The following is an 8,568-nucleotide window of genomic DNA, read 5'->3' as shown; positions in this document are numbered from 1 at the left end:
ATACAAGGACGATGTACTTGAGGACAATATTATGGAAATGGCAGAGGATGTAGATGAAGATCAAATGGGAGATATGACACTGCGTTAAGAGTTTGACAGAGCACTGAAAGACCTAAGTCAAACCAAGTCCCCGGGAGTAGACAACTTTCCATTAGAACTACTGACAGCCTTGGGAGAGCCAGTCCTGACAAAACTCTACCATCTGGTGAGCAAAATGTATCAGACAGGCAAAATATCCTCAGACTTCAAGAAGAATATAATAATTCCAATCCCAAAGAATGTAGGTGTTGACAGATGTGAAAATTACCAAACTATCACTTTAATAAGACACGGCTGCAAAATACTAACACAAATTCTTTACAGACGAATGGAAAAACTGGTAGAAGCTGACCTCGGGGAAGATCAGTTTGGGTTCCGTAGAAATATTGGAACATGTGAGGCAATACTGACCCTACGACTTATCTTACAATCTAGAGTAAGAAAAGGCAAACCTACATTTCTAGCTTTTGTAGACTTAGAGAAAGCTTTTGACAATGTTGACTGGGATACTCTCTTCAAAATTCTGAAGGTGGCAGGGGTAAAATACAGGGAGCGAAAGGCTATTTACAATTTGTACAGAAACCAGATGGCAGTTATAAGAGTTGAGGGACATGAAAGGGAAGCAGTGGTTGGGAAGGGAGTGAGACAGGGTTGTAACCTCTCCCCGATGTTATTCAATCTGAATGTTGAGCAAGTAGTAAAGGAAACAAAAGAAAAATTCAGAGTAGGTATTAAAATCCATGGAGAAGAAATAAAAACTTAGAGGTTCGCCGATGACATTGTAATTCTGTCAGAGACAGCAAAGGACTTGGAAGAGCAGTTGAATGGAATGGACAGTGTCTTGAAAGGTGGATACAAGATGAACATCAACGAAAGCAAAATGAGGATAATGGAATGCAGTCAAATTAAGTTGGGTGATGCTGAGGGAATTAGATTAGGAAATGAGACACTTGAAGTAGTAAAGGAGTTTTGCTATTTGGGGAGCAAAATAACTGATGATGGTCGAAGTAGAGAGGATATAAAATGTAGACTGGCAATGGCAAGAAAAGCATTTATGAAGAAGAGAAATTTGTTAACAATTTGTAAACATCTAGTATAGATTTAAGTGAAGGAAGTTGTTTCTGAAAGTATTTGTATGGAGTGTAGTCATGCATGGAAGTGAAACATGGATGATAAATGGTTTGGACAAGAAGAGAATAGAAGCTTTCGAAATGTGGTGCTACAGAAGGATGCTGAATATTAGATGGGTAGATCACATAACTAATGAGGAGGTACTGAATAGAATTGGGGAGAAGAGGAATTTGTGGAACAACTTGACTAGAAGAAGGGATCGGTTGGTAGGACATGTTCTGAGGCATCAAGTGATCACCAATTTAGTACTGGAGGGCAGCGTGGAGGGTAAAAATCGTAGAGGGAGACCAAGAAATGAATACACTACGCAGATTCAGAAGGATGTAGGCTGTAATTTAAACTGGGAGATGGAGAAGCTTGCACAGGTTAGAGTAGGATGGAGACCGCTTTAAATGGAAATATATTCAATTATGTCTTGTAGCTTCTTTGGAACAAAACAGAATTTGAGCCCATAGCCATGTACTATGGAGTTTGTGTCAATTCTTGTATGACTTGCTTTTCTACAAGTGGGTCTAATTTTGGTTCTTACACAAATATGTAAAAATCATTTAGCAATTGGGATTAATATGTTATGACTACACATTTAATTAGGCTCCACATGCTACAGTCATGATTTAAAGCAATATACAAGTTTGTTCTTCACATAGGATAAATTATTATGCCTCCACATGAGATCTGTGTAAACCACTCATGGAAACATGAAAACTGATTTCTTCTAAATGAACAAAAAGTTAATCCATTAAATTTTGGGCATGCAGCCGCGCAAATAAAATTTCCTCTACTGATATTTCGGCCGTGTATCATCCAGCCATCTCCAGAGCGAGTCACAAGACTGATGACAAGGTGCCAAGCGCGGCCTTATATGCTCCACCGCGGCGGTACTGCGCATGCAGGTCACAGATGCTGGTCGGCGGCAGAGACATACGCTTACACATGCGCCACCTGTGGCGAAGGCGTACGGACATTCGATTTGCTTATCGATGTTTGATCGGCGGCGGTGACACGATGATGACTTTTCTGCAATTTAATTACTCCAAGAGCCAGATTCCATGCTTTGTCCAAATTAAAACCATTATCTCTGTTTATTAAATAGTTGGCTAATCGAATTTCTATAGCTTCCTTGAATACAGATTCCCAAAAAGAAGAGGTGGATGTTAAAATCTTCACATCACTGTAATTCATGGAATGACCTGTATCAATACAATCTTCGGCCACAGCTGACTTGTCTGGTTGTAATAAGCGTGTGTATCTTCGGTGCTCCACACAGCTCTCATGAACGGTGCGTGTTGTTTGACCTATGTATGACTGCTTACAATTTCCGCAAGGAATCTGGTACACACCCGCCTTACAAAGCAGTAAATCGTCCTTCACAGAGCCGAGTAAAGCTGCAATCTTCATGGGGGGCTGGAAGATCACCTTAACACAGTGTTTCTCAACAATATGGCCTATCTTTGAAGAAAGAGCACCCACACAGGGCAGAAACGCCCTAGATCTGAAGAAATTACTATCTTCTTCCCCATCACATACCCGCTTGTTAGGTTTTGCATCGAATGCTCTACGAATTTGTCGCGGAGAATATCCATTCGATTTAAGAATGCTCTTGAGGTATGTTAGCTCTCCTTGTAAATTGTCTTCATCGGATATACAGTGCGCCCGATGCACTAAGGTCGTAAGGACACCCATGGTCTGAGAAGGTTGATGGCAGCTACTGGTATGAAGGTATAGATTTGTGTGCATTGGTTTCTGATATATGGCACATCCTAATGTGCCATCACTTTTACGGGACTGAATCGATGGCCCGACATGGGCTAAGTCTGACTGGGTTCGCGAAGTGGCCACAAAAAGACAGATTATCAAGTATAGCCAATTGAACCAGCCTTCTCAGGTGGACTCTGTTATTCAGCGCCCTGTCATAAATTTGACGGGTAAGGAATTGGACGAAGCTACGTTGTCTGTCTTAAGTAAAGAGCTAAATTTTGCCCCTACTCCAAAGACTTTGCCGATATCATCTTTCATCAGTGCCATTGAAGAAACTGTCCGACCACTATCAGAGGATTCTGTGGAAGAAATCAGACGAGAAACCTGTCAAGCAATCACGAAGCATCGTCCACAAAGAAGCAATGTTTCCAAGGAAGAAAGACGTGCGATACGAAAGGTGCATGAGGATACTGATACAGTCATCCTGCGTGCTGATAAAGGTAATGCTACCATCCTTTTGCCTCAGGAAGTCTACAAGGAAAAGATATGTGGTCTACTTAGTTCTGGTGCATACCGGAAGATTAACAAAGATCCTACTAACAAGGTGACAATAAGGACTGCTGCCTTGCTGAACGCTTCATCACTACCGAAGGAAGTCATAAGAAGTTTAAAAGTATGAGGTGCAGTACCACAGAGATTTTATGGTCTTCCTAAAGTTCACAACATGGGTAAGGATGAGCGTCTAGAGGACTTGTCTATGAGACCTATAATGAGCACTATTGGTTCACCAACATATTTTTCTGCCAAATATTTAGCTTCCTTATTAAAACCATTGGTAGGAAAATGTAGTCACCACATTCATAATTCTATGGATTTTATTCAGAGACTTAGCAATGTCAGGCTAAATAGTATGGATGTGCTTGTTAATTTTGACGTGGTATCATAATACAGCAAGGTACCTTTAAAGGACTCTTTATCTCTTATCAGCCAACATTTTGATAAGAACATTATGGCCTTATTTGAACATGTGCTTTTATCATCTTATTTTCAGTTTGATGGTGAATTTTATGAGCAAATTGATGGTGTTGCCATGGGAAGCCCCCTCTCCCCTCTGGTAGCTAATTTATTCATGGAAGACTTCAAGGACAAGGCACTGGACTCAGCATGTTTTAAACCTACAGTCTTCTGGAGGTACGTAGATGACACATTTGTGGTATGGCCCCATGGTATGGATGAATTACATCGATTTCTTGAGCATTTGAATTCCATCCATGCTAGCATTAAATTTACTATGGAAATAGAAAAAGACGGCTACCCCCCCTTTCTGGATGTTGTCGTTCGCTGTAAAAGTGATGGCACATTAGGACATGCCGTATATTGGAAACCAATGCACACAAATCTACATCTTCATGCCAGTAACTGCCATCACCCTTCTCAGACCATGGGTGTCCTTAAGACCTTAGTGCATCGGGCGCACTGTAAATCCGATGAAGACAATTTACAAGGAGAGCTAACATACCTCAAGAGCATTCTTAAATCGAATGGATATTCTCCGCAACAAATTCATAGAGCATTCGATGCAAAACCTAAAAAGCAGGTATGTGATGGGGAAGAAGATAGTAATTTATTCAAATCTAGGGCGTTTCTGCCCTATGTGAGTGCTCTTTCTTCAAAGATAGGCCATATTCTTGAGAAACACTGTGTTAAGGTGATCTTCCGGCCCCCCACGAAGATTGCGGCTTTACTCGGCTCTGTGAAGGATGATTTACTGCTTCGTAAGGCGGGTGTGTACCAGATTCCTTGCAGAAATTGTGAGCAGTCATACATAGGTCAAACAACACGCACCGTTCATGAGAGCTGTGTGGAGCGCCGAAGATACACACGCTTATTACAACCAGACAAGTCAGCTGTGGCCGAACATTGTATTGATACAGGTCATTCCATGAATTACAGTGATGTGAAGATTTTAACATTCATCTCTTCTTTTTGGGAATCTGTATTCAAGGAAGCTATAGAAATTCGATTAGCCAACTATTTAATAAACAGAGATAATGGTTTTAATTTGGACAAAGCATGGAATCTGGCTCTTGGAGTAATTAAATTGCAGAAAAGTCGTCATCGTGTCACTGCTGCCGATCAAACATCGATAAGCAAATCGAATGTCTGTAGGCCTTCGCCACAGGTGGCACATGTGTAAGCGTATGTCTCTGCCGCCGACCAGCATCTGTGACCCGCATACGCAGTACCGCCACGGTGGAGCATATAAGGCCACACTTGGCACCTTGTCGTCAGTCTTGTGACTCGCTCTGAAGATGGCTGGGCGATACACGGCCGAAATATCAGTAGAGGAAATTTTATTTGCGCGGCTGCATGCCCGAAATTTAATGGATTATTCATTACGCCGAGAAGTTGAAAATGACTGAGAGCAATAGTGTTTGCATAGAGTTGTCAGTGCTAACATACAGGCAACACTGCATGAAATAACTGCCGAAATCAATGTGGGATGTCCAACAAATGTATGTGTTAGGACAGTGGCAAAATTGGGCATTAATGAGTTACGGCAGCAGATGACCAACACTATTGCCTTTGCTAACAGCATGAAATCGCCTGCAGCACCTCTCATGGGCTCGAGACCATATTGGTTGGGCCCTAGATGACTGAAAAACTATGGTTGGGTCAGATGAGTTCCAATTTCAGTTGGTTATTTTATTTAATCGTATGGCTAGGCCCCCCCGTCGGGCAGGCCGTTCACCGGGTGCCAGTTTTTCAATCTGATGCCACTCTGGTAACCTGCAGTCGATGAGGATGATAGGATGACGAGGACAGCACAACACCCAGTCCATGGGTGGAGAAAATTCCCCTACCCAGCAGGGAATTGAACCTGGGCCCAGAGGATTGACAATCTGTCATGCTGACCATGCAGCTACTGGGGCAGACGATTTCAGTTGGTAAGAGCTGACGGTATGGTTTGAGTGTGGCCCAGACCCCATGAAGCCATGGACCCAAGTTCCCAAGTTGTCAGCGAGTCGCTGTGCATGCTAGTGGTAGTTCATAATGGCATTGGCTGTTTTGCATGGAATGGTCTGGGTCCTGTGGATGTTCAGCTACTTGGAGGCCATTTACAGCCATTTGTGGACTGCATGTTTCCAAACAAAGATGTAATATTTATGGATGACAATGCACCATGTCACTGAGCCATGCTCACGACTGGTTTGAAGAACATCTGGACTATTTTAGCAAATCGTTTGACCATCCAAATCTTACATGAATCCCATTGAAACATCTATAGGACAATCGAGATGTCAGTCAGTGCATAAAATCCTGCACTGGCAACACTTTCACAATCATGGATGGCTGTAGAGGCTGCATGGCTCTATATTTCTGCAGGGGAATTTCTGTGAACGATCAGAATATACTGTGACGTTATGATCCATTAAATAATTTTTGTAATTACTAAAGGTCCAGTGTACAGCAAGGAGTTTCTTTTCTGTTAGTTTGTCTCTCCTCTCATGTTGAGTAAGATTCTGCTAACAAATGCAGTGGTGTAATATTTTTTCCCCCATTTTCTGCTCTTAACTGAAAAAAAAAATGGGCTTCCAACCTATATTCACTGGCATCACAGCAGAAACAAAAAGGCAATAGAAAGTTATATGTAGATGGAATGCTATAGCTACATAAGGGTTGTTTTATTTTGTCAAAACTTCCCATCAGTTCTTATCCCATATTAAAATGGCATTTTACCTCAAAAGGGTCCTCAGTTTGTGGCCCAGTGGCTAGCATTGTTGCCTCTGGATCACAGGGTCCCGGGTTCGATTCCTGGTTGGGTTGGGGAGTTTCTCAGACCGGAAACTGGATGCTTGTATGGTCATCACCATCACCACCACCACCACCACCATCATCAACATCATCATTCATGAAAGTGGCTAGATTGGACTGTGTAAAAATTGGGACTTTATACAGGCGCTGATGACAGCGCAGATGAGTGCCCCACAAACCAAACGTCATCATCATCATCATCATCATCCCTCAACAGGCAAGGAGCAGTGATATGTATACTTTCTATTGAATCCACTCGACCTGAAAAAAGATTTCAATTGCCTTCTGCTCTTAGGTGCAGGAAATTCTGCTGTAGCTTTCAGTTTATGTCAGTCAGACTTAGTAACTTCTTGGAAAAGCAGTGTTCCAGTGTTCATCCCCCCTGTACCCCAACTAAGTTAATCAGAAATCTTCATATGAGCCAGTAATGATCCTCCTGATTTTGACTGCATACAAGAATATCATCCACATATATGACCTTAGTTCCTGTCCTAGCAAGCAATCTAATGTTCTTATAAATTCAGCATATGATACAGTCAATGCAAATGGAACAACTTTGTACTGATACCATTTCCAGCTGTACAATAAAGCTGAACATTTCCTTGACTCATGGTCTAATGGTATTTGTTGGAACCCTGCAGCCAAATCCAAGACAGTCATCAGTTTTACACTTTGAAATTTACGGAATAACTCATCAATAACAGCTGCAATCAGTGGACAGCTGTTGTCATTGCTACTCCTTTCAGTGATGTGAAAACTTTTTAGTTTCTGCAACTCTTCTTAGACAGCAGATCTGACAGGTATACTGCACCGTTTAATATAGAATGGTTTATATGGCTTCAATTTTAATAAACATTCAAAAATTCTCACAAATTCCAAGAACGTTACTGAACAAATTTCCATAGTCCCATATCAATGATGTAATGTTTTTCTTTGGATGTCATTTAACCCATTAGTGTCAGCCACCTTCTCTGCAGTTAATTTCATGGAATCCTCATCTTCATTCCTCCATTTCTTATGTCTTTTTATTTTACAATTCTTTTACAAAAGATAAATTATTAATTTTACCTCTCTCATACACCTCTCTTCCTCCCCCCCCCCCCCCCCTCCCCCCATGGAGTCCTGTGAAAGAACAGACACTATGCAGATCCCACAGCTGTGAAACACTATATGTAAACTGAAGGGGGACTACAGTTGATACCAGTCATCCCTCTTCAGTTTACATTAATTTTAACCTCTGCATACAATTTATTTCCTTTCAAAAACTTTTTGTTGGTTACTACACACCTTTGATCTTTAAGTGTTCCAGATGGGCTTTGGCTGCATGGTAGTTTGTTATACTTCACCTCATGCACCAAATGCTTAAATAAGTTGCCAACCGGACACTCCTTTTATATACAATGAATGTTGCTTACTGAATATTCAGTTGCTGTTAAGTAATCACAGTCCACCTAGTCTGTGCCCTGAATCCGTGTGCCTTCTTCCTCCAACTTGGCTCATTCTTTGCCTCCTTACAGGCTGCAGATAAAGCTGCTGAAAATTAACTTCTCATCCTCACCCATTCCACCATATAAATAAGAATTGAGATTCAATTCAACTGCTTATATTGTCTTCAAAATTACACCTCATTTATATGATAAATGATGACAGTTACTAACTCGTACACTGCCTCCCTGTACCATGTACATAACAGAACTGATATTCAAGTTGATAACTAACAATTACAAGACATTTATTACCTTTGACATTTCGCATTCTTAGATTTCATGGAGCTCTTTCTTTTGCACTGCCTGCTGCATGGAACTCATACCTCCACCTTAGCAGGTAGGGTAATCTGATTGCTAGCCACTTCCATACAGTTCACTGGATTGTTAGCTCTGATAT

This window comes from Schistocerca americana, chromosome 5 (genome assembly GCF_021461395.2).
Source record: "Schistocerca americana isolate TAMUIC-IGC-003095 chromosome 5, iqSchAmer2.1, whole genome shotgun sequence".
NCBI lineage: Eukaryota > Metazoa > Arthropoda > Insecta > Orthoptera > Acrididae > Schistocerca > Schistocerca americana.
The sequence above is the reverse complement of the archived record's forward strand: the minus strand, read 5'-3'. Positions refer to the sequence as shown.